Source organism: Bubalus kerabau, chromosome 20 (genome assembly GCF_029407905.1).
Source record: "Bubalus kerabau isolate K-KA32 ecotype Philippines breed swamp buffalo chromosome 20, PCC_UOA_SB_1v2, whole genome shotgun sequence".
Taxonomy (NCBI): domain Eukaryota; kingdom Metazoa; phylum Chordata; class Mammalia; order Artiodactyla; family Bovidae; genus Bubalus; species Bubalus kerabau.
The window spans coordinates 8,789,655-8,817,128 of NC_073643.1; the positions used below are offsets into that span (position 1 = coordinate 8,789,655).

A 27,474-nucleotide genomic window follows, 5' to 3' on the forward strand; every position below is an offset into this window, starting at 1 on the left:
GCATTTCAAGAGGAAAAAGGAATTTAAAAAATTCTTTAATACTTGAAAGCAGGAGCTCTCTTTTACAATACATTAGCCACTTTTTGATATGTATGTGTGTGTGCATGTGAGCATTCAGTTGTCTGACTTTTTGTGATCTCATGGACTGTAGTCCACCAGGCTCCTCTGTCCTTGGGATTTTCTAAGCAAGAATACTGGAGTGGGTCACCACTTGCTACTCCAGGGGATCTTCCTGACCCAGGGATGGAACCTGCAGCTCTTGAGTCTTCTGCATTGGCAGGCGGATTCTTTACTACTGAACCAAAATCCTTCTAAAATGTATTCCACATCCTCTTGCTACTTTAAGATGCTGCCTGAATACTGATTTACCTTTTCTTAAGAAGCTCTGGGCCTCTCTAGGTTTCTCAATAATAGTATCCTGCTGTTGTATGAGGAAGTCTTAGATCCTGCTGCGATACCCCGGGGTGTACCCAAATATCCTTTTTAGTTTGGCTTCTAATTCAGCTGAGCCATGGAGCCTGGAAGTGGGGAATGGAGCCCTAGTTAGAGGAGAGACAGCTCCTCTCTCTGGCTTTCCATCACTGAGGAGCTATGTCTCCTCTCTGTCAACCATCATCCCCTGCTTACTCATCAGCTTCCTCAAGGCCATCTGCTGCTGCTGCTGCTAAGTCGCTTCAGTCGTGTCCGACTCTGTGCGACCCCATAGACGGCAGCCCACCAGGCCCTGCCGTCCCTGGGATTCTCCAGGCAAGAACACTGGAGTGGGTGGCCATTTCCTTCTCCAATGCATGAAAGTGAAAAGTGAAAGTGAAGTCGCTCAGTCATGTCCGACTCTTCGAGACCCCATGGACTGCCCCTACCAGGCTCCTCCATCCATAGGATTTTCTAGGCAAGAGTATTGGAGTGGGGTGCCATTGCCTTCTCCGCAAGGCTATATAGTTTGGGATTCTTTTTCTCAAGAAAAGTGATCATTTGCAGGCACAAGAGCTCTGCAGAAAACTGGTTAGGGGGGAGAACCTTCTGGAGGGCTGACGGATGGCGGGCTGAGGTGGGGGGTGGGGCTGGTGCAGGCCACTTCCTCTTTCTGCCAGGGATGGCTCCCTCTGTGTTTGAGAACTGGGACAAAGCAGCCACCCCTCGGGCTGCTTCCTCTTGCACCAGCTCCCACCGGCTGTCTCTGGCAGATTTTCAAATAAGACTTGCTTCACCCACTGCGCCAAATGCTGGCAATCACAGTGGACACAAATGCCAGCTGAAAAGCCAAAAGAAAAAGGAAATGAGCAAGGCCAGGAGTGACCCCTTAGAGGCTGACTCTATGAACAATTCAAACAATACAAGAAGTTCAAGAGTCCCCTACATAATATATGATTTTTTTTTTCTTTTGTAACACCCCGATGTTTGAGAAAAAGCAATAATTCTAGAATTGGCAGAGTCTCTGCTTACAAACTTTCCCAGCAGGAGATCCAGGGACCCAATTAGAGGGAAAACATGCCTAATCTTGCTTTTTTTGCTTTCCTTTGAGTTGTGTTTATCTCATTCCAAGTACCTCCATAGAATGAATGCAATGATGGGTATTCAGTTCACATTTCAGTCACCAGTCCCTCTAAATTACACACCTACCCTCTCTCCTACCACTCACCTAGGACTTTTACAGGTGAGCCCTGAAAGAACGTCATGTCTTAGACAAAGAAAGAGAGGGGGAAACAGCCTGAGAGGAGAAAACAGGAACAGACTTTCTTAGGTGTTTTTCCCCCTGCATGGAAAACGCCTGAAAAATAATCTCTTCTATTTCTGGGTCGAAATTGAAATCCATGCCCTTCTTTCATTAAAAAAAAATATATATATGCCTGTGTATGCATATGTGTATAAGCATACCTGAGGATCACAGTTTACAAAGAAAAAACACTTCATTTGCTTTGAAATATATCATTGAAAAATACTATGCTCTGAATATTTTTTAAAATTCCAGAATAAAGCAATTATTAGAATTGTCTTTTCATTTCAGGCTGAGCTCCTCAGAACAATACCCATGTTCATTCCTGGAAAAATGGGTGATGAATAAAAGGGTAAAAACCTGTAAATCAATCCATATTCACATGGAGTAGATGCTCGGTGACACACAGGGAAAACAAAGGGGCTTATCTTTTAGGCTAGAGGAATGTTTATCTAAGCATTTTAATTATCTACTTATACGTTTTTAATACCGAATAAATAGGATTTTTAGAATGCTTAGTTGTCACTGTTGTTTTAATCTGTTCTTTACCACCAAAAAGAAGGAAAAGAGAGGTCCACTGATTAATGTATTGCTAGCTGGATACTTATTACATATGTTTTTGGAGGATCTCATTTCCTTGTATTCAGATGCTCTCAAGTTCAAGTCCATTACCTTTTTAAAGGAATAGTGATTTCACTGCAGCTTACTTCTTAGATTTCCAGAATTACACTCTTGCCACCCTAACTCCCTAAAGGAGAATATATTTAATAACTGACTTTATAGATTGAGATCTGTCAACATTAGATCATCACGGTCCTTACATTTTTCTACTCTGGGGGCTCTACCTGAGGCAAAAAATAGGAAATTCCATGGCATTTCCCCCCTTTTTTATTCCATGGCGCTTTTAGAAATGTGCTGTCTTTTGGGGCTGCAGGTGATTTCATATTCATAACAATTTAGTCTACTTTAGTCTACAGCTAATTATGGTTTCTTATTGCTTTGACTAAAAGTAATCCTAGGAGTATAACCTATTATATTCTGCACCAACAAAAACATTATGTTCATTTCTTTTTTCCCTACATGGGAAAGAGGATGAAAGAGGTGCCCAGTGGGAAGTTTCTAATAAGCAAAATGAATCAGTTATTTTACACCATGTAAAATTAAAGAGTTGTTTATTTGGAGGTTTTTGAGATTCTTAATCGATTCAGTGCATGCTAAATCGATTCAGTCATGTCCTACTCTTTGCGACTGTAGCCCATCAGGCTCCTCTGTCCATGGGATTCTCCAGGCAAGAATACTGGAGTGGGTTGCCATGCCCTCCTCCGGGGGATCTTCGAAACTCAGGGATCAAACTCACATCTCCTGCATTGGCAGGCGGGTTCTTTCCTACTAGCACCACCTGGGACACCCTTAAGGAGATTCTGCTGCTGCTGCTGCTACTAAGTCACTTCAGTCGTGTCCAACTCTGTACGACCCCAGAGACGGCAGCCCACCAGGCTCCCCCGTCCCTGGGATTCTCCAGGCAAAAACACTGGAGTGGGTTGCCAGTTCCTTCTCCAATGCATGAAAGTGAAAAGTGAAAGTGAAGTTGCTCAGTCGTGTCCGACTCTTAGCGACCCCATGGACTGCAGCCTACCAAGCTCCTCCGTCCATGGGATTTGCCAGGCAAGAATACTGGAGTGGGCTGCCATTGCCTTCTCTGTAAGGAGATTCTAATGATCTTCAAATTTTTACCATTAGAAAACAGAGGGACTTCCCTGGAGGTCCAGAGGTTAGGACCCAGCGCTTTTATTGCTGGGGGTGCGGCTCTGATCCATGGTCAGGGAACTAAGATCCTGCATGCTGCACAACCTAAAGAAATAAAGGAAACAGAAAATTAGCGTTCCTGAGTAGGTGACATCAGGAAGTAGAGTGTCCTATCCAATTCTTCCTCTGTAAATCTCAGGATTGCTTCAACGAATCAAACTTATCTTCTATTTCAGTTCATTGGTAAATGGAATAGCCACATAACCTACTAGAATTTTTACTCTGGTATACACACATATATATTTTAATATACTGGCTTTAGTCTAAGAAGTATATTGACCATATGATCTCTGGTTTAAAATTTTGCTTTAAATAGCAGCAATATTATAATGACTCTGACATTTTAGATTACTGTCCACATGATTCAACCTAAGTATTCGATTAAACAATGTTAATGAAAAATAGAATAAACCAGATAGCAGATGTGCATCATTTAGATGAAATAAAGTGTTTGGATTAGGTGTTCAGCGTGACTTCGGTGGGGTCATGGGTTACAGTCCAGGCTCCAGAGTCAGACCAATTTCACTTCAAATCTAGACTCCACAACTTACTAATTGTGCAACCTTGGAATTGTTTAAAATCTAAAGCCTCTAATACAGTTATGAGTGGTAAACAAACGAAATCTGACATGTAGTGAGGATTCAATAAACATCAGAAATATTTACTATTATTTGAAATAAATTTACCAGGTGTTTTGTACAGCAGGGTTTCTCAATGTTGGAATGGTTTAAATGTGCACATGAATTCCTTGGGAACCTTGTTAAAAAGCAGATTCTGATTTAGTAGGACTGGAATGGGGTCTGAGCATCTACATCCCTAACAAGCTTCCAGATGGGTATCTCTACCGCTGGACCACACATCAGGGATGTGTGGCAAAGAAGAACACATACTTTGGATTTATTCATCTGCAGACTAGAATCCTGACTCCAAACATGTCAGCAATATGACCTGGGCAAGGTCAAGCTTTCTCATTTCTACCATGGAGATGATAACATGTATTTCTAGTTAAATCAACTTTTTGAAAATAAAAAACAGTGAATTCAGGGACTTCCCTGGTGGTCCAGTGGCTAAGACTCGGAACTCCCAATGCAGGGGGCCCAGGTCTGATCCCTGGTCAGGGAGCTAGATCCCACAAATGCCACAACTAAGAGTTTGCGTGCTGCAACTAAAAAAGATCCCAGCTTTCTTTTCGGCCAGAACCGCCATCTTCCAGTGATTCGCCAAGATGACCAACACAAAGGGAAAGAGGCGGGCTACCTGCTACATGTTCTCCAGGCCTTTCAGAAAACATGGAGTTGTTCCTTTGGCCACATACATGTGAATCTACAGGAAGGGTGATATTGTAGATATCAAGGGAATGGGTACTGTTCAAAAAGGAATGCCCCACAAATGTTACCGTGGCAAAACTGGGAGAGTCTACAGTGTTACCCAGCATGCTGTTGGCATCATTGTAAACAAACAAGTCAAGGGCAAGATTCTTGCCAAGAGAATTAATGTGCGTATCGAGCATATTAAGCACTCTAAGAGCCTAGATAGCTTGCTGAAACGTGTGAAGGAAAATGATCAGAAAAAGAAGGAAGCCAAAGAGAAAGGGACTTGGGTTCAGCTGAAGCGCCAGCCTGCAAAACCCAGAGAAGCACACTTTGTGAGGACCAATGGAAAGGAACCCGAACTGTTGGAGCCCATTCTGTATGAATTCATGGCCTGATGGATGTAAAAATAAAGACCTGGACTGTAAAAAAATAAAAATAAAAAAGATCCCATGTGCCACAACTAAAGACCCTGCATGCTACAACTGAAAAAATATATATGTATCCAGCATGCCGCAACAAAGACTGGAAATCCTGCGTGCTTTAACAAAGACACATTGCAGCCAAAAAAGCAAATAAACATGTTTCAAAAATAGTGAAACTCAAGCAGTACCTGCCGTCTTATAGGTACTTAACAAATCTGAGTTCATTTTTTTCCATAAGACATGCTCTATTGGTTCATCCAATATGAAAGGCTATGATAGCCTTCCTTCCTGGCAAGGCTGAAAATTCCGATCTTCTTTGAAAACATCTTAGAATTTGATCATTATAAAATCAACTTCAATGCTGATTTAAAAGTTTGTCATTGCATGGCAAGCAGATCAATTCAGACCAGATGTTGTGGTAACACATCAGGAAAATGCCCCAGGCAAGTGGTGGTCAGCTTCACTAAGTACCAACACATGGCCAGTCTTATTTTAGTTTGACTCTCACCCTCTTCTTCCATCTCTGAACCACGTTAAATCAAATCCAAGACATAATATTATTTCACCCATAAATATTTCAATACCTATCTTTAAAAACTAAGGGTTTTTTCCTTTAAAGACATGACCATGATACCATTATAAGAATCATTTCTAACAAAATTGCAACTATTGAATTTATGCATGTGCACATGCTCAGTCACTCAGTCATGTCTGACTCTCTGTGACCACATGGACTGTAGCCCACCAGGCTCTTCTGTCCGTGGGATTCTCCAGGCAAGCATACTGAAGTGGGTACCCATTTCCTTCTCCAGTGGTTCTTCCCGACCCAGGGATCGAACCTGCGTCTCCTGCATCGGCAGGCAGATGCTTTACCACTGAGCCATCTGGAAAGCACATTGAATTTACAGCATATGTAAAATCACCATCCAATTTTTACTATAGTTAATGAGATTTGAATGCATGTTAAAGTAGAATTCAAAACAGCCCCACACTTAAGAACAAAGGGAATATGCCTGTTCCCTAGATGCTGCGCTTGTCAAAGAGGGACAAGGCAGTCATCATCTTACCTGCAGGACTGACATCCTCGGCGTCCCTCTCCTCACGGCCAGTTTGAATCGCTCTGCCAAGTCTAGGTGTGGATTTCCTCTGCACACTGTCCTCTGTACTCTGAGCAGTCCCTGCTTCATTCTCTCCATCTGACAGAAAGAGACTGCTTTTAACCTTTGCAAGGAGCACGCCCCTCTGCGCACGCTGATCTGAGTTCTAAGCTCACACAAAGAGCTTAGGGTTCTAGGAGCTCATAAATATTAGACCTGGAAAGGCTAACCAGGTCTAACAGCCTAGTTCAGCCACTAGATCTGAAAACTGAGGTGCAGGAGTGATAAGTCGACTTGCCCTGTTTCAGGATTCTCTCAGAAGCTCTCAAAATAAGGGCAAATCATTGCACATGTGATCTGATCTTTCCATGATGATAAAATTTCAATTGGGGAGTTTGATCTCTTATTTTATAACATATTTTTTGTCTTGGAGATTAAGAAATATATACGATTAGAGCAAAAACATGTCATTAAAGAAGATGAAAGGTTTTTCATCATTGTCTGAAAACCCATGGGTTCTTTTTGAACCCATATAAAATTTCTATTTCAATTTATAATGATAAAATATTTAAAACATATAAATATAAAAATCAATATATATATGTTATATTAATATGCATTGCTACTGCTGCTGCTGCTAAGTCACTTCAGTTGTGTCCGACTCTGTGCGACCCCATAGACAGCAGCCCACCAGGCTCCCCCGTCCCTGGGATTCTCCAGGCAAGAACACTGGAGTGGGTTGCCGTTTCCTTCTCCGATGCATGAAAGTGAAAAGTGAAAGTGAAGTCGCTCAGTCATGCCGGACTCTTAGCGACCCCATGGACTGCAGCCTACCAGGCTCCTCCGTCCATGGGATTTTCCAGGCAGGAGTACTGGAGTGGGCTGCCATTGCCTTCTCCATAATATGCATTAATAATATGCATATTATATAAAAGTAACATATCACCATAGATATCCTTCCTGCTTAGAATTTTTTATTGAATATATTTAACATACAAGACTATAAATTTAAGGTATATAACCTTAGAATTTTTTAAAGAGAATGCACTCTACTCTCATCCTTTTCAAATTCTTTCTTTAGAGGTAGTCTCATCTTAAAAACAGGTGAATTTCATTCTCATGCAGATACATATTTATATATTCAACTATGTTTTAAATTTTTACATGAAGGCTATATACTATGTGTACATTTTACAAATTGCTTTTTTCACTCAACATTATTCTTTCAAGATTGAGTCATATAGATATATAGGAGGGTCTTCGATCATTCATTTTAATTGCTATACTATAGAATTCTACTGTACGAATAATCCAGTTTATTTAATCCATTCTCCCTCAAAAGAAGACCTAAATTGATCTGCTAGGTATCTTTTATTAGACTTATCACGAGGTACCCTATCCCTTGGAGGAGGACGTGGCAACCCACTCCAGTATTCTTGCCTGGAGTATCCCATGGACAGAGGAGCCTGGTGGGCTACAGTCCACAGGGTCGCAAAGAGGTGGACATGACTGAAGCAGCTCAATATGCTCGATGGCATTGATTTGTTTGTTATTATTTATTATTTATTAATGGAATAATAATAAAGGTTATGTCCTTGTTGGTTGCAGATAAATCAGCCTGCTATCGCTGTTAGTATATTAATCCCATATCCACCAATTTTGCTGACTATTTTATTCGTTTCGAGATTTTCTGGTGGGAGGATGATATCATAGCCCACCACTTTCCTCAGTACTTCTTACTGTAACAGGGTGGGCTTCCCTGGTGGCTCCGTGGTAAAGAATCTGCCTGCCAATGCAGGAGACTCAAGTTCAATCCCTGGGTCGGGAAGATCCCCTAGAGTAAAAAATGGCAGCCCACTCCAGTATTCTTGCCTGGAGAATTCCATGGACGGAGGAGCCTGAAGGACTAGAGTTCATGAAGTCACAGAGTCAGACACGACTGAGCAACTAACAACAACGGTAATAAGATAGAGAAATTGGATTTATCAGAATTTTAGGGGAGAGGGTGACTGAAAGCTAGAGAAACAGATGGCTTGGTGGGCCTATTCCTCTTGCAAGAAGCAGCCAGAGCTGGGGACTGCCCATCCAAGGCTTCATGTACAGAGGGCGTCACGGGTTTGAAAAGGGGGGTGACCTGCAGCACTGCTCGGGGACCTCATGAGATAGTGGAGGTTGCATTCTTAGTGATGTGATCCCCTCCTCTGTGTCTTAACACATCTTCAGTAAAAAAAAGAAAACAATCACATCCTTCATCTCACTGATATTTTTGCAGGAACCACCGAGAAGGTGGAATTTTGTATCTGGACATGATGCAAGGTCCCTGGAACCGAAGCTGCCAGTATCCAAACAAGCAGGAGGACGTGGAGCCACGGTCCCGGGGAGGCAGCAGCAGGAGGGCCCCACTCCACCACTCGGGTGTGCAGTAATGGGGGGCGCACGGTCCAAAAATAGGATTCACTTACCTTTTTTGCCAAAATTTCTTCTTTTAAAGTCTGAGATTGCTAATTCTTTGGCCTCCTTAAAATTAAAGTGTGATCTACGGAGCATGAGAAAAAAATATCACCATTACATTATCTCCCTAGTGACTTGTCACAGGGCAAAATTCCATCCTTAGCTTCATTTCTTCAAGGCCATCTACACACATAATGAGTTATGGCCTTCTGGTATCTGAGGAGGCAATAAACCAAGTCTGCATGACTAATGTTAATGTAGATTTGTTGATTCATTTAATCCACCAATGAAAAGGAAAAAGACAATAGGAAAATCTTGGAATGTTGGGTCAAACTACCCGAGTTAAATCCTCACTGTTTTATGATTAATCCTGTGCTGTTTGGGGCCATCACTTAGATTCTGTTGCCTCAGTTTCTTCATCTATAAAATGGAAATGAATAAATAGTGCCTACCACATAGGATGGCTGTGAAAATTAAGTGAGTTCAACTTAATCAAGCACTTAGAACATTGTCTACCTCATAGAAAGCACTATTTAGGACTTTCCTTGTGGTATAGCAGATAGGAATCCGCCTGGCAATGCAGGGGACATATGTTCTATCCCTGATCCAGGAAGATCCAACATGCTGCAGACCAACTAAGCCTGCTGGCCACAACTACTGAAGCCCATGAGCCTAAAGCCTGTGCTCCACAAGACAAGTCACTGCTATGAAAACCCCACGCACTAAAATGAGAGAGTAGCCTCTGCTCACTGCAAATGGAGAAAGCCCACGCACAGCAATGAAGCCTCAGAACAGACAAAATATATAAATAAATAAATAAAAATTATCCAAAAGAGAAAGCACGATTATTATTAGCTTTGATTACTAGCATCATCAGAGAGGAAGCAAAACTCTGCTTTTTTGAGGAATGGCCCAAAGAGCAGCTCATTTTGAGGAAATAAAAAGTTGGGAAAATCTACCCACCTACTATGATTGACATAGTATGATCTTCCAACAACACAAGAGAAGACTACATATGGACATCACCAGATGGTCAACACTGAAATCAGATTGATTATATTCTTTGCAGCCAAAGATAGAGAAACTCTATACAGTCAGCAAAAACAAGACCAGAAGCTACCTGTGGCTCAGATGGTGAAATCCACAAATTCAGACTTAAATTGAAGAAAGTAGGGAAAACCACTAGACCATTCAGGTATGACCTAAATCAAATCCCTTATGATTATACAGTGGAAGTGAAAAATAGATTTAAGGGACTAGATCTCATAGAGTGCCTAATGAACTATGGACGGAGGTTCATGATATTGCACAGAAGACAGGGATAAAGACCATCCCCATGGAAAAGAAATGTATAAAAGCAAAATGGCTGTCTGGGGAGACCTTAAAATAGCTGTGAAAGGAAGAGAAGCAAAAACCAAAGGAGAAAAGGAAAGATATAAGCATCTGAATGCAGAGTTCCAAAGAATAGCAAGGAGAGATAAGAAAGCCTTCCTCAGTGATCAATGCAAAGAAATAGAGGAAAACAACAGAATGGGAAAGACTAGAGATCTCTTCAAGAAAATTAGAGATACCAAGGGAACATTTCATGCAAAGATGGGCTCGATAAAGGACAGAAATGGTATGGACCTAACAGAAGCAGAAGATATTAAGAAGAGGTGGCAGGAATACACAAAAGAACTGTACAAAAAAGATCTTCACGACCCAGATAATCACGATGGTGTGATCACTCACCTAGAGCCAGACATCCTGGAATGTGAAGTCAAGTGGGCCTTAGAAAGCATCACTATGAACAAAGCTAGTGGAGGTGATGGAATTCCAGTGGAGCTATTTCAAATCCTGAAAGATGATGCTGTGAAAGTGCTGCACTCAATATGCCAGCAAATTTGGAAAACTCAGCAGTGGCCACAGGACTGGAAAAGGTCAGTTTTCATTCCAATCCCAAAGAAAGGCAATGCTAAAGAATGCTCAAACTACCACACAATTCCACTCATCTCACATGCTAGTAAAGTAATGCTCAAAATTCTCCAAGCCAGGCTTCAGCAATACGTGAACCGTGAACTTCCTGATGTTCAAGCTGGTTTCAGAAAAGGCAGAGGAACCAGAGATCATTGCCAACATCCGCTGGATCATGGAAAAAGCAAGAAAGTTCCAGAAAAACGTCTATTTCTGCTTTATTGACTATGCCAAAGCCTTTGACTGTGTGGACCACAATAAACTGTGGAAAATTCTGAAAGAGATGGGAATACCAGACCATCTGACCTGCCTCTTGAGAAACCTATATGCAGGTCAGGAAGCAACAGTTAGAACTGGACATGGAACAACAGACTGGTTGCAAATAGGAAAAGGAGTACGTCAAGGCTGTATATTGTCACCATGCTTATTTAACTTCTATGCAGAGTACATCATGAGAAACGCTGGGCTGGATGAAGCACAAGCTGGACTCAAGATTGCTGGGAGAAATATCAATAACCTCAGATATGCAGATGACACCACCCTTATGGCAGAAAGTGAAGAGGAACTAAACAGCCTTTAATGAAAGTGAAAGTGGAGAGTGAAAAAGTTGGCTTAAAACTCAACATTCAGAAAACTAAGATCATGGCATCCAGTCCCTACACTTCATGGGAAATAGATGGGGAAACAGTGTCAGACTTTATTTTTGGGGGCTCCAAAATCACTACAGATGGTGACTGCAGCCATGAAATTAAAAGACACTTACTCCTTGGAAGGAAAGTTATGACCAACCTAGATATCATTTTGAAAAGCAGAGACATTACTTTGCCAACAAAGGTCCGTCTAGTCAAGGCTATGGTTTTTCCTGTGGTCATGTATGGATGTGAGAGTTGGACTGTGAAGAGAGCTGAGTGCTGAAGAATTGATGCTTTTAAACTGTGGTGTTGGAGAAGACTCTTGAGAGTCCCTTGGACTGCAAGGAGATCCAACCAGTCCATTCTAAAGAAGATCATTCCTGGGTGTTCATTGGAAGGACTGATGCTAAAGCTGAAACTCCAGAACTTTGGCCACCTCATGTGAAGAGTTGACTCATTGGAAACGACTCTGATGCTGGGAGAGATTAGGGGCAGGAGGAAAAGGAGATGACAGAGGATGAGATGGCTGGATGGCATCACCGACTCGATGGACATGAATTTGAGTAAACTCTGGGAGTTGGTGATGGACAGGGAGGCCTGACATGCTGGGATTCATGGGGTTGCAAAGAGTCGGACATGACTGAGCAACTGAACTGAACTAAGTATGATTGAAAACAAAGAATCGGGAGCAACGGAGAGCAGAGACATTGAGAGTGAAAGGAGGCTTTAAAGAAGAGGGACTCAGGATTCCCTGGTGGTCCAATGGTTAAGATTCCAGGCTCCCAAGGCGGGGGCGGTGGGGGGCACACTGATCCTGCATGCCACACAGTGTGGCCAAAATAAAAAAAAGTTGTGGGACCAGGTAGAAATGGTTTCTCCTTTGAAGTTTCCCATAGAACAATGTCTAGATGCCTGGTCCTGGCATTGGGGGAATTATAAACGTTTTTCGCCATCTGTACCCTCCAGAGCGATCAGCTTTTGTTGCAATAATGCTGCATGAAAAGGCAGCCTGTAACTCAGCACAAACGACACCATGTATGAATTTATGGGTCTGCAGGTCAGCTGGAATTGGTTCCAGACTGTGGGTCTGCTCCACAGGGCTCATTCTGTGGTATAGGCTGAGGTTCGTGTTCTTCTTCTGATGGAGGTCAGAAGCTTCCAGAGGCCTGGGAGCAGAGCTCACACACACACACACACACACACACACACACACAGTTGATGGTATATAGCTCTGCCCCCACTCCATTGACCAAAACAAACCACATGGCCAAGGCCAGCATCCATGGGAAGGGGAGGTTCTGTTTTCCCATCTGTGGAGGTAGGTCAGAGGCAATAGAAATATATCCTGAACAAATTCTCACTTTTCACACCTTCTGTCTAAGATTTTATGGTTTCAGTTGTGTCTCCTCTCAGCCTTTCGTTTCTTTCTGCAGCATGCAGGGTCTTAGTTTCCCAACTAGGGATCAAACCTATGCCCCTTGCAATGAAAGTGTGGAGTCTTAACCACTGGGTAAGTCCCAGCCTTTTCTTAGACTAAAGAATTTAAATCTTCTTCTCTCCTGATAGACATCACTCCCTTCTGGCTTTGCTTTCACCCTTGGTCTCCTCATCTTGTTAGACACGACCCATTTTGTTGGTCTTCTTGATTTTATGTCCACATTGAACCGTTGGGCTTCTGAGTAAAGCTGGAAATATTGGGTTGGCCAAAAAGTTCATTCAGGTTTTTCCGTACTGTCTTACAGAAAAACCCAAAAGAACTTTTTGGCCAACCCAATAGATGCCAGTGTTCTTTTCTGGGATCAGGATAAATAAAACTAATATTTTTAGACTCAATTACATGCCAGGTACAAAGCTAGACGTTCTTCATTCCATGTCAGCGACACTCATACACTGTTTCTTTCAATCCTGATGGATCAAGCACCTCTAGGGATTAGGCAGGCACCCAAGTGAAGTGAGTGGGATACTGTAGTTTGCTCACATCAGATGTAACTGCATTGCACAGCAGTATCATTTACTTTATTCACAATCGAAAGGAACTCCTGTTGAAATGTAAGCACCATTCTTTACTTAATAACTTCTGCAGCAGGCATCTTGCTCTACACCCATCATAACTCTTCCTATGGGTCACTTTGGAGTAACATGTTACATTGTCTTCTTTCGACACAGACACACTTTATTCTCTTTTTAACTTTCCCTCTTTTTTGGCCATGCTACCTAGCTTGCAGGATCTTAGTTCCCCTACCAGGGATCAAACCAGGGGCCCCAGCAGAGAAGTGCCGTCCTGAACACTGGACCTCCAGGGATTTCCTGACTATACACGTGTGCTCAGTTGCTTCAGTCATGTCCAACTCTTTGCGACCCTATGGACTGTGGCCCACCAGACTTCTCTGGATTCTCCAGGCAAGAATACTGGAGTGGGCTGCCATTTCCTCCTCCAGGGGATCTTATCCACCCAGGGATCAAATCCCTCTTACGTCTCCTGCATTGGCAGGTGGGTTCTCTACCACTAGCGTCACCTTGGGAGCCCTGACTATATACACAGTTTATAATTCAACATTTAGACTTCTCTTCCACAAATCTGGAGAAGGAAATGGCAACCCACTCCAGTATTCTTGCCTGGAGAATCCCATGGAGGGAGGAGCCTGGTAGGCTACAGTCCATGGGGTCACAAAGAGTCGGACACCACTGAGCAACTTCACTTCACTTCACTTCACTCCCACAAAGAGAACAACTCTTTTATAATTTTCCTTAAATATACAGCTCTCATATATTTAATTTTCCCATTTCTGTTAGGGATATACACTCAGAGATAGTTCACTTCCCTCTTAGGTATAAGACAATGACTACACAAGAGTGATGTCAAGTGGCAGCTGACATTCAGCCGTGTCGTCAGGGTTTCCTTCAGGAAATGGTGAGGACTGAGGTGAAACAGAGAGTGCGTGCCCTCCCACGCACCATCCCTCAGCTCTGAACAATTACTGCCATTTAGGAATTCAAGCCCCCCCCAAATCCAGATTTTTCATATAAAAATTCCCAATTTTTAAGTGTCACTAACCATATTAGTCAGGATAGATTAAGTTATGTTGTAGTAACAAACAAACCCTCAAATGTCATTGGCTTAGCACAAACTCAGATGCAGGTCAAGAGGATTCTCTTATCTGGTGACTCAGGGAGCCAGGATCCCTTTATCTTGTGATCCTGCCACCTCCATAGATGGTTTCCAAGACCACCACTGCAGGGCAGAAAGACATGCAAAGTGCACACCAGCTCCTAAGTGCCTTGGTCAGGCAATGACACACATCATTTCAATTCACAGTCCATTGATCCCATGGAGTTGCTTGAGTCCAAAGAAGACAGGGAAATTAAGGGGAGCAGTTGGATATTTGATGACCACTCATTGCCCCTACCATAGCAAGTAATTCAAAACAAATGAACAAACAAGAAAAATCCCTTGGCATAGCAAACAAAATACAAATGCAGTCTAGGATCCAATCCAGGGACTAAGAATTATTTTGTGGTTGTAAACAACTAGGGCTTGGGACTTCCCTGGTGATCCAGTGGCTAAGACTCCATGTTCCCAGCACAGGGGGCCTGGATTCAATCCCCGGTCGGGGAACTAGATACCACATGCCATAGCTAAAGATCCTACATGCTGCAACTAAGACCCAAAGCAGTCGAATAAATGAATAAACATTTAAAAAAAAAAAAAAAACTAACTAGAGCTCAAAGAGATTGTGTCTTGCCCAAGCTACATAGTTAATAAATGGCTGAACTAAGCCCATATTCTTTTTCCACACCATGCTACTATTATTGATCGAATAGTATAGATGGATATTCAGGCTTCCTAAATAACCCTTAAAACTCTTCTCTCTCTGGCACTAAATAGAATTTCACAATTAACAAGAACCTTATTGACTCTAAGATGTGATTTGTAGGCTTTGCATAGTCCAGTGGTTTCCAACCTTGAGTGAGCAGAGGAACAGGCTGGAAAGCCTGTTCAGACAGAGTGCTGAGCCTGACCCCAGAGTTTCTGATCCAGGAGGTGTACATTATATATCTTTAAAAAAATTGTTTGACAACTTATTTATTTATGTATTTTTGGCTGTGCAGGTCTTCTTTGCTGTGTGGGCTTTCTCTAGTTGCAGTGAATGGGGACTACTCTCTAATTGTGGTCTGTGGGCTTCTCATTGCGATGGCGTCTCTGGTTGTGGAGCATGGGCTCAGGAGTTGTGGAGCATGGGCCGAGCCCGTGTCCCCTGCAATGGCAGGTGGATTCTTCACCACTGGACTACCAGGGAAGTCCCACATTATACACTTTAATATATGTATACTGGCCTCGGTAAAAAGTTCTACACCATACTTCTTGCCAAAAAAAATTTTTAATTGTTTTACAATAATTCTAATTTTTATTTCTAGTGGGACACAGCTACCATAATTTTATTACCTTGCATAAAAAATACCCACCAAAATAACAAAAGTGATGGAAAATAAAGTTTCAACATCCACAGGTTTGTGCATGTAGGGGATATTAAAGTTGCTACCAGAGACTTCCCTGGCAGTTCAGTGGTTAGGACTCCATGCTTTCACTGCAGAAGGCATGGGGTCAATCCCTGGTCAGGGAACTAAGATCCTGAAAGCTGCAAAGCACAGCCAATAAATAAATAAATACTACTTCCTGGCTGTGTGACATTGGGCACATTGCTTAACCCCTCTGAATCTTAGTTCTCTCCTCTATAATGAATGAGTTGAATGGGGCTCATAGGGGTATTGAGGATTAAATAAAACTAAGTATGTATAGGGGATTCCTTAGCTAGAAAGCATAAAACAAGTAACTATTATTCATCAGCGTAATCTGGAAAATACTTTTAAGAGGGACTTCCCTGGTGGTCCAGTGGCTAAGACTGCGGTTCCAATGCAAGGGGGCCTGAGTTCAATTCCTGGGCAAGGAACTAGATCCTGCATGCCTCAACTAAAGATTCCCCATGCTGCAAGGAAGATCGAAGGGCCTGCATGCCAGAGCTAAGACCCAGAGCAGCCAAATAAATAAATAAAAATATTAAAAATAAGTAAATAATTAAGACAGAAGTTTTTCATAAAAGAAGTCTGGACGTACACAATATATGGTAAAATATATGATACTTTATCAGTATATCCAAGCTGATACAGTAATCACACTATATCTTCTAGACACACTCGTAGTAAAGAATCCACCTGCGAACACAGCAGACACAAGGACTCAGGTTTGACCCCTGGGTTGGGAAGATCCCCTGGAGTAGGAAATGGCATCTGATTCCAGTATTCTGACCCGGAGAATTCCATGGACAGAGGAGCCTGGCGGGTTACACTCCAGAGAGTTGCAAAGAGTCAGACATGACTGAGCACATCAACCCTAGGACATAAGCTTTCGTCTTTCTGTTCTACCCTTCTCAGCCTATGACCTCCATTCTCAAGGTCACCTCATGTCCCAAGATGACTTCTAAAGGCCAATCATGACGTCCATGTCACAGGCACCAGTTAGGAGGAAAGAGGAAAGAAGGATATACCGCCTGGTTTTCAGAGCCCTCCCTTTAGCCCCATAGACATTTCCTCCTACATGTCATTGATGAGAATCTCACAGCCTCATCTAGCTACAAGGATACTTGGAAAATGTGGTCTTTCAGGCAGGTGTATTGTTTCCCCAAATAAAATTACAGTCTGTTATCAGGAAGGCAAGGAAGGCACTTCCAAGATCGTCCAGTGGATAAGACTCTGTGCTCCCAATGCAGGGGCCCAGGTTCAATCCCTGGCCAGGGAACTAGAACATACATGTTGCAACTAACAGTTCACATGCCACAACTAAGACCCAACACAGCCAAATAAATAAATAACAAACAAGGAAGGCAAGGAAAAGGATGTTGGGGCAGGCATTTCTGCTGCAGCAGCCAAATTATTATCATTAGGCAGCTGGATGAATGAACAAAGAGAGCTAGACTTATGATTCATGATTTAAGATAATAGTTAAGGCTGAGCTTCCAAACTTCAATGTGTATTGAATCACCAGGGATTGTGTGAACATGCAGATTCTCATTCAGAATCTCAGAGGTCAGGATGGAAATTTTATATTTCCAACAAGCTCCCAGATGATGGTCTGTGGACCACACTTTGAGTGAAAGTGAAAGTTACTCAGTCATGTCTGACTCTTTGTGACCCCATGGACTGTAGCCTGCCAGGCTCCTCTGTCCATGGAATTCTCCAGGCAAGAATACTGATGTGGGTAGCTGTTTCCTTCTCCAGGGGATCTTCCCAACTCAGTGACTGAACCCAGGCCTCCCACATTGCAGGCGGATTCTTTACTGTCTGAGCCACCAGGGAAGGGCCTAAAGCATCGTTCCTAACATTATTGGCACTTTCTCCAACAACTGGAGGAAAACAGCTGACTCAGTTGGAGTATTACATGGGGACCTAAGGGCTAGGGGTGTTTTGGCGCCTGGATTTGGAGTGAGTAGAAACTGGCTAAAGCAGAATGCACAGTTTGCTTCAACTGAACCTACTATGGCAACTTTTCCCATAGTTTCTGCCCTGTCTGCAGACAGACTGAAATCCACTTTAGATCTGGGTTCCTAGGGCACTGTGATAGTCTTGAAAGACCTACCTCTGAACTTCTCAATATATGAGAAAAATAGGTCTTTATTTGGGACTTACAGTCACTTTCCATGGAGGTGTTGGGCTGGGCTGGTGCTCCAGTCATGATAATCAGCAGTGACATCGGTATGATCCTCACTGAAGCAGCTCTCCATGTAAATTGAGCTGTAATCGTGTGTGGCCTCAGTGACTTCGTCCAGGAAGCTGGGAGTGTTTGATGCCGCTGGAAAGCCTGTGTCTTCTCCAAGGACCAGTCAGGGGCAGAGTTTAAATCAGTAGTGAGCCCTACAGCAGTGGTCAAGTCCAGGGCTGGTGTGGGGAAGGTCATAGCCAGGGTGGACAAGGCAGAGAGGATCAGGGCTTTCCTGGGCATGGTGCAGAGAGTGAGTGTGGAGTGCTCTCTAAGGTAAGCAGGAAGGCCAGCAGGCCCTCCATGTGATCCCTTTCCAATCCACTCTTCATTTTCCCCACTCTTCACCCCTTTCTTTCCCTCCTTGCATGGATCCCCATGTGTCCTCTTGCATCACCATGAAAGCCCATCACAGAGCTGTGATTTGCTTTGCCAGGCGAAAGACTGCACCAAGTCATTGCATAATCCCCTCTGATGTTTTGAACAGTTGCTCTAGAAGTAGATGAAAATACCCCCCCACCCTTTCAGTTTTTATAACCCATTCAGGAGTGAGAATGCTATTTTTAGGGCACAATCATCTTCAGAGCTCTTGCTGGCCTCAAGAAAATGTCTCCAATGCTTTAGGGAAATGAAGTCAGTTCTCTTTTTCTCTTTCAGCTGGTATCCAGAATGGGTTCTTTCTTTGTAGCAACAGGAAACAATTCATTGTTCACATCCAGCTGAGAGAGTTTCAAATCACTGGAACTTAGGGTACTTTCCTGCTTTATGGCCTATGCAGTAAATGAACTTGATATCCCCAATTCCACCTTGGTGTAGGAGGGTAAAGGTGATTATTTTGTTCCAAATGACTCAGAGCATTGTCAGGTATGCATGGAGTGAGGTTGTCATAGCGAGGCAAGGGTTTTGGTGCATGAGGTTTATTGAGGACCAGAAGGTGAGAGTGGAGAAGAGAGGATGAGGAGACAGTGGAGCAGATGCTCATCAGCAGGTCTCTACTGCGGCTCCTGGGGCTTCATCCTCTTAGGACTCTGAAGGTCTGCTGGAACATGTCTCAAAGACATCCCACTGAGGGCAGAGACGGGGGCTGTGTAGACCCTCACTCCCATCCCTCAGGGACTTAGGGCTTAGTCTGGGGCGTTAACCATCTGATGCCCCTGGCCTGCCCTAGAGTGGACTAAGAGCCCCACTTCCCAGGATCAGAGACCGTCTCAGCCAGAGAAATGAGGAAGCCCTCTAGGATGGCAAAGGATGTGTGGATGGGACCCTGACAGCCCCTACGACAAGGGTCAGAGTCTGAGTCGTAAATGAACCATGTGACCCACATTTAAAACATACAGTATGGGGGTACTTCTCGGTGGTCCAGTGGCTAAGGTTCCACATTCCCAATGCAGGGACCCCAGTTCCATCCCTGGCCAGAGAACTAGATCCCACGTGCTACTAAGAGTTCACACGCCATAACTAAAGATTTGCACACCACAACTAGACCTCATGTGCAGCAACCAAGACCTGGCACAACCCAATAAATAAATAATTGGTATATATACATACATACATATATATATATGTATATATAGACACACACAGTATGGGGAGGTCCCTGGCGGTCCAGTGTTTGGGACTTGGCGATTTCACTGCTGAGGGCCTGGGTTTAATACCTGGTTGGGGCACTAAGACCCTGCAAACCTCTTGGCCAAATTAAGAAAAAAAAAAAACACTGAATGACCATTTTTGCCTTGCAAGGCCTATTTGCTTTTGAGTAAAGCAGCAGAGAATCCAGCTGTAGGTATTGGCTATGCAGCAAAAGCACACTGGAACTGAAACCTTCACCACATGCAGTTCCCAGCCCCCTTCTCCGGCTCCACCCAAAGTAAATGAGGTCACCCTCTCCCTGTGCAGTCAACACAAGTCTGGGCAGAAGGCGACGGCTGGTCGACACTCAGCTGAAAACCCAGACAGCAGCATTGGCAAGAGACAGGAAGGAACGGGGGCGTGGACTCCATCATCGCTATCTAGACAATTCAGGGAAGGATGCTCAGTACCTGAGATGGCCATGACAATGAAGCCCAGCGCATCAGAGGTCCCGAGGATGTCTATGCCTACACCAGAGCTCTCGCAGACAAATCAGAAGGCCCACAGAGACACTGTTTGAAATCCGTCTGTTTTCTCTTGTTCATAAAAATAACACACACTTCTGGTAATTGGAGAAAACTTAGAAAATACGAGATAGGGACTTCCCTGGTGGTTCAGTGGCTTAGACTCCAAATGCCCAATGCAGAGGGCTTTGGTTTGACCCAAGTATGGGAACTAGATCCCACATGCTGCAACTAAGACCCAGTGCAGCCAAATACATAAATATTAAAAAAGGAAATGCAGAAGAAGGTAAAGAAGGGGAAAAAGTCAACTGTAATTGTTCTGTAATCATGTTCTGACCCTGTACAAATATATAAACAAAATAGATAAATTTATCAGCATATAAAGAAAATCAGATATTTTATAATATAATCATGTATTAGAGCCATCTTTTTACATACATGGCTTTGTATCCTGTTTTTCATATAACATATCATGGGCTGTGTGAATCTGAATGTCACTGACAATTCCTCATCATCTCTCTGCCATCTGAATCCTATTCCATCACCTGGATGGGCCATAAACCATTTGACTATTCTTCTATGAATTCTGGGTGAAAACCTTTGTATTGGGGCTCCCCTGATGGCTCAGAAGGTAAAGAATCTGTCCACAGTGTGGAAGACCCGGGTTTGATCCCTGTGTCTGGAAGATCCCCTGAAGAAGGGAATGGCAGCCCACTCCAGTATTCTTGCCTGGAGCATCCCATGGACAGCGGAGCCTGGCAGGCTACAGTCCATGGGGTTGCAAAGAGTCAGACATGACTGAGCTCCTAACACTTTCACACTTTCACCTTTGTGCAGACTGCCTCACCTGTGGGTATTTTGTCAGGATGTCCTCTCAGATGTGTGACTACAGAGTCAAAGGGAATGAGGCCAAAAGTCTGGGGACTGAGCGAAGGAGCAGCCTCCACACAGCCGTCCCTGGAGAGGATCTGTGACGTACAGAGACAACTCCCCTGGCCATGGAGTTGCAAGCCAGGCAGGGTCCTTGAGCTTGCAGGTACCCTAGAGATGGCCCCCTCCCACACCCTATTTCTTATTTTTCAGATATGAAACTGAGTCCCCAAGGGGTTAAGTCACTTGCAATTCTTGACCACTTGATAATGGCCAAGAATTACAAGTGACTTAACCACTTCTGGCACTTCGGCCACTTCTGGCATATGTGTAAGCTCTCAACAAGCCTCTCTGAGAGGAGCCCAGATGGACCAGACTTGGCCAGGCCATCAGGCTCCGGACTTGGGTTGTTTATAGAAATTAAATTACATCATGACACGGAAGATGGAATGGCCAGGTGGCTGACTGCCCAGCTAGAAGGAAGGCTATGTTCTTCTGTTGTTCAAGAACCTGAAAGGGTACCTCCTTCCCCATCAGCTGACGACACATAATAGGATAAAATATCTCTGCCTTCATTTGGAAGAAGCACAAGGTTTGGTGGAGTGCCTAGGAGCCAGAATAAATCAGAAGGAACACAAGGCATTGGGTCAGACTGAGTCAGTGAAACCACGCTGGGAAAGGCAAGTACTTTCATGACCGCAGTTCATACTTTCCTTGTTTGCTGAATGAAGACTTGAACTCCAGGTCTGGTGTGTACGGCAGACACTGTCAGAGTCCTGCTCATATTCCCTCCACACACACAGTCCCTAAGTATATGAACCACTTCCTACTACAAGCACCTGAGAAGTGTACCCGGAGGACTTTATCTAGCTACAGGAGTCTGACTCAGACCCACCTGGACAGGCAGGATACAAGTGCAAGAAGCCGTCTCCCAGAGCAACCCTCAACCAATAACCAGTGGGAGTTGGTGCTTAAAAATCCCTGTTTCCAGGACTTCCCTGGTGGTCCAGTGGCTAAGACCTTGTGTTCCTAATGCAGGAGGCCCAGGTTCAATCCCTGGCCAGGGAACTAGATCCTACATAATACAATTAAAGATCCCGCATGCTGCAACTAAGATCCGGTGCAACCAAATAAATACTTTATATAAAACTGAATGAAGAAAGTGATGATGTTTGATTTCTGGAATTATACAATAAAAGGCACTAGGGTTTTCTCCTTCTCTAATATCACACTTTCTGGGGGAAGTCAGCTGCCATGTTATAAGGATCCTGAAGGAAATCAATGGAGAGGTCTTTGTTTTGTGAAAATGAGGTTTCCTGTCAACAGCCAGCAAGGAACTAAGAACCTTCTGCTAAACAGCCATGTGAGCGACCCCTCTTGGAAGTGAATCCACCAGGTCAGATCAGATCAGTTGCTCAGTCGTGTCCAACTCTTTGTGACCCCATGAATCGCAGCACACCAGGCCTCCCTGTCCATCACCAAATCCCGGAGTTCACTCAGACTCACGTCATTCGAGTCAGTGATGCCATCCAGCCATCTCATCCTCTGTCGTCCCCTTCTCCTCCTGCCCCCAATCCCTCCCAGCATCCGAGTCTTTTCCAATGAGTCAACTCTTCACATGAGGTGGCCAAAGTACTGGAGTTTCAGCTTTAGCATCATTCCTTCCAAAGAAATCTCAGGGCTGATCTCCTTCAGAATGGACTGGTTGGATCTCCTTGCAGTCCAAGGGACTCTAAAGAGTCTTCTCCAACACCACACTTCAAAAGCATCAATTCTTCGGCGCTCAGCCTTCTTCACAGTCCAAATCTCACATCCATACATGACCACAGGAAAAACCATAGCCTTGACTAGATGAACCTTTGTTGGCAAAGTAATGTCTCTGCTTTTGAATATGCTATCTAGGTTGGGCATAACTTTCCTTCCAAGGAGTAAGCGTCTTTTAATTTCATGGCTGCAGTCACCATCTGCAGTGATTTTGGAGCCCAGAAAAATAAAGTCTGGCACTGTTTCTACTGTTTCCCCATCTATTTCCCATGAAGTGGTGGGACCGGATGCCATGATCTTCGTTTTCTGAATGTTGAGCTTTAAGCCAACTTTCTCACTCTCCACTTTCACTTTCATCAAGAGGCTTTTTAGTTCCTCTTCACTGTCTGCCATAAGGGTGGTGTCATCTGCATATCTGAGGTTATTGATATTTCTCCCAGCAATCTTGATTCCAGCTTGTGTTTCTTCCAGTCCAGAGTTTCTCATGATGTACTCTGCATATAAGTTAAATAAACAGGGTGACAATATATAGCCCTGACGTACTCCTTTTCCTATTTGGAACCAGTCTGTTGTTCCATGTCCAGTTCTAACTGTTGCTTCCTGACCTGCATATAGGTTTCTCAAGAGGCAGATCAGGTAGTCTGGTATTCCCATCTCTTTCAGAATTTTCCACAGTTTATTGTGGTCCACACAGTCAAAGGCTTTGGCATAGTCAATAAAGCAGAAATAGATGTTTTTCTGGAACTCTCTTGCTTTTTCCATGATCCAGCGGATGTTGGCAATTTGATCTCTGGTTCCTCTGCCTTTTCTAAAACCAGCTTGAACATCAGGAAGTTCACGGTTCACATATTGCTGAAGCCTGGCTTGGAGAATTTTGAGCATTACTTTACTAGCATGTGAGATGAGTGCAATTGTGTGGTAGTTTGAGCATTCTTTGGCATTGCCTTTCTTTGGGATTGGAATGAAAACTGACCTTTTCCAGTCCTGTGGCCACTGCTGAGTTTTCCAAATGTGCTGGCATATTGAGTGCAGCACTTTCACAGCATCATCTTTCAGGATTTGGAATAGCTCCACTGGAATTCCATCACCTCCACTAGCTTTGTTCATAGTGATGCTTTCTAAGGCCCACTTGACTTCACATTCCAGGATGTCTGGCTCTAGGTGAGTGATCACACCATCGTGATTATCTGGGTCATGAAGATCTTTTTTGTACAGTTCTTCTGTGTATTCTTTCCATCCCTTTTTAATATCTATTGCTTCTGTTAGGTCCATACCATTTCTGTCCTTTATCGAGCTCATCTTTGCATGAAATGCTCCTTTGGTATCTCTGATTTTCTTGAAGAGATCTCTAGTCTTTCCCATTCTGTTGTTTTCCTCTATTTCTTTGCATTGATCGCTGAAGAAGGCTTTCTTATCTCTCCTTGCTATTCTTTGGAACTCTGCATTCACATGCTTATATCTTTCCTTTTCTCCTTTGCTTTTCACTTCTCTTCTTTTCACAGCTATTTGTAAGGCCTCCCCAGACAGCCATTTTGCTTTTTTGCATTTCTTTTCTATGGGAATGGTCTTGATCCCTGTCTCCTGTACAATGTCATGAACCTCAGTCCATAGTTCATCAGGCACTCTATCTATCAGATCTAGTCCCTTAAATCTATGTCTCACTTCCACTGTATAATCATAAGGGATTTGATTTAGGTCATACCTGAATGGTCTAGTGGTTTTCCCTACTTTCTTCAATTTCAGTCTGAATTTGGCAATAAGGAGTTCATGGTCTGAGCCACAGTCAGCTCCTGATCTTGTTTTTGCTGACTGTATAGAGCTTCCCCATCTTTGGCTGCAAAGGATATAATCAATCTGATTTCGGTGTTGACCATCTGGTGATGTCCATGTATAGAGTCTTCTCTTGTGTTGTTAGAAGAGGGTGTTTGTTATGACCAGTGCATTTTCTTGGCAAAACTCTATTAGTCTTTGCCCTGCTTCATTCTGTACTCCAAGGCCAAATTTGCCTGTTACTCCAGATGTTTCTTGACTTCCTACTTTTGCATTCCAGTCCCCTATAATGAAAAGGACATCTTTTTTTGGGTGTTAGTTCGAAAAGGTCTTGTAGGTCTTCATAGAACCATTCAACTTCAGCTTCTTCAGCGTTACTGGTTGGGGCATAGACTTGGATTACTGTGATATTGAATGGTTTGCCTTGGAAACGAACAGAGATCATTCTGTCGTTTTTGAGATTGCATCCAAGTACTGCATTTCAGACTCTTTTGTTGACCATGATGGCCACTCCATTTATTCTGAGGGATTCACCTACACAATGTCTTCACTGCCACCTCATGAGAAACTTCAAGCCATAACTACCCATCTGAACCACTCTTGAATCTCTAACCAACAAAAATCGAGATAATAAATGCACGTTGTTTTGAGCTGCCAAATTTTGAAGAAGTTTTCTACACAGCAATAGACAACTAATAAAAACATTTCACCAACAGTGTGCAAACATATTTTTTCCCTAAGATCCCAAGTAATATCAATTCTTATTATTATGTTGTAAATTTAGTAAGAAAAGTAGAACCTAAATAAACATGATTCCTGCTTAAAAAAAATTGAAGAGACAAAACCCTAAATTTTTTTTTTTTATCTCTGTTGCCTTGCAGGTAGGATATCTTTCTTCTGTACCATCTCACACAGGTCCCAGTGGGAGTGGGTCCCAGACACCCACAGCAGTAACCTGCTTGTTAACATATCCTCCATTGGTTCACTTTCCTTCTGGCTTACTTTCCTAATCCCCTATCAGATCTCCTGTCATTACCTTCAACTCAAATCCTGAGTCTGAATCTCCTGCTAGGGGAATCCAATCTAAGACAACTGTAGGAAACCCTGATATGAGAAACTTCAATCAGTGGAGTAGACACAAACTGATACAGATGTTAAAACTGGCAGACAAGGACATTAAGATCATGATTATAACTGTCGTCTGCATTTTCAAAAAGCTAGAGGAAAGATGGAACATAATAAGATAGGACATGGAAGATGTTTTAAAGCCCAATGGAATCTCTAGATATGAATTAAAGAGAGGAAGGCAACCCAAGATAAATATAGGTAATGGACGAGGATCCCAGGGTCCTCATCGAATTATAATAGTAGGATTAGGTTCAGATACATAAAACAGATGGAGAGTGGTAATTAGTAGCACTTTAAACAAGAGAGAAGCTTATTCCTCTCTCAACTAAGAGAAATCTGGAGGTAGCCACTGCATAGCTGAAAGGGGAGCTCCACTATGCCATCAGATTCAGTCTGGTCTGTCTGCCTTCCTTCCTTTTCTTTCTTTTGGCTGTGCCGTGCAGCATGCAGGAACTTAGTTCCCTGACTAGACCTGTGCTCCCTGCACTGGGAACATGAAGTCTTAACCACTGGACTGGCAGGGAAGTCCCCATCAGCCTGATCTTTCCACCCTATTATCCTGTGTGCGTAGCTTCCATCCTCTCACAGCCCAAGGTGGTAACCAGAGCTCCAGCCACTACATCCATCTAGGCAGCAGAAAGAAGGAAGAGCAGGCGAGCAGACAGGAACCTTTCCTAGTAGGTCAATTCCCTTTAAGCAGTGTGTCTGGAAATGACACAGAACTCTTCCATTTAGATCTCATTGTCTAGAACTTCTTCATGTGGCAGCCTGGAGCTGCAAGGGAACCTTACAATTATAAATCTTAGCTGCTAAAATCAAAGTTGTGTTACTAAGTAGAGAGGAAAGAACAGCTGTTGCGTCAGATAAACCAGTATTCTCTGACTTACCAAGAAAGATCTGGACTTCCCCGGTGGTCAAGTGGTGGTTAAGACTGTGCTTCTTAACTCAGGGGCTGCAGGTTCCATCCCTGTTCAGGGATCTAAGATCCCACATGCTGTATAGTGTGGCCAATAAAAAACCTCCAAAAATCCAAGACTTAGAGATGTTTGATGTAGAGGGCTGCAATGGGAAGGACAGAAAACAGAGATTTGATGAATGTTTTAGAATCACCAAACCAGTTAGATCTCCACTTTGCATCTGCCTCATACATGTGGAACATAGGCAATCCAGACCAAAAATGGTTTAAAGCTCTCCATTAGCTATCATGGCTGTACAACAAACCAGAGTGGCATAAAATAACAATCATTTATTATTTCTCACAGTCTTATGGATTGGCTGCAGTCAGTTGGCAGCTCCCTGGGTCTGAGGAGGTCTAAGATGGCCTGTGGCCTTGGATTGGCTGTCACTGTGACCCCTCTCCATATGGTCTGTCATCACTCAGTAGTCCAGCTCGTGCTTCCAAGAAAGGGAAGGTGAAAGCTGCAAGGCTTCTTGAGACGAAGGTCCCAGAATGTGCAAAATATCACTTTTGTGGCATCAATTAGCCAAAGCAACTCACGAGGCCAAACCAGGTCTAACAGGCAGAAAACAGACTTCATCTTTAGATGGAGGAGCTGCAAAGCCAATGTTAAAGCGGCATAGACACCGGGAGATTTGATTCATTGAGAACCAGCCTGTTAATAAACTACTGTAGACTCTAAAGAAATTGAACAAACTGCCTGAAGCACTCTCAGAATGGAGCCATCCCCATTCCGGAATCTTGAGATCTTA

At 43.4% G+C, this 27,474-nt stretch overlaps 1 long non-coding RNA gene, 1 other non-coding gene and 1 pseudogene across 2 annotated transcripts; 2 read left to right on the forward strand and 1 right to left on the reverse strand.

Moving 5' to 3' along the window:
- Window positions 1–2,879: 2,879 nt before the first annotated feature.
- LOC129635378 (uncharacterized) lies at window positions 2,880–27,368 on the reverse strand. Its single transcript, XR_008706257.1, has 5 exons — window positions 27,263–27,368; window positions 26,652–26,823; window positions 8,815–8,888; window positions 6,323–6,451; window positions 2,880–3,565 (listed from the first exon to the last, which is right to left on the reverse strand). It is a non-coding gene; the product is annotated as an uncharacterized LOC129635378 (long non-coding RNA).
- On the forward strand, window positions 3,599–5,257 carry LOC129635376 (60S ribosomal protein L21-like; annotated as a pseudogene).
- Window positions 22,098–22,170, forward strand: TRNAR-CCU (transfer RNA arginine (anticodon CCU)). The gene has a single exon. It is a non-coding gene; the product is annotated as a tRNA-Arg (tRNA).
- Window positions 27,369–27,474: the final 106 nt, after the last annotated feature.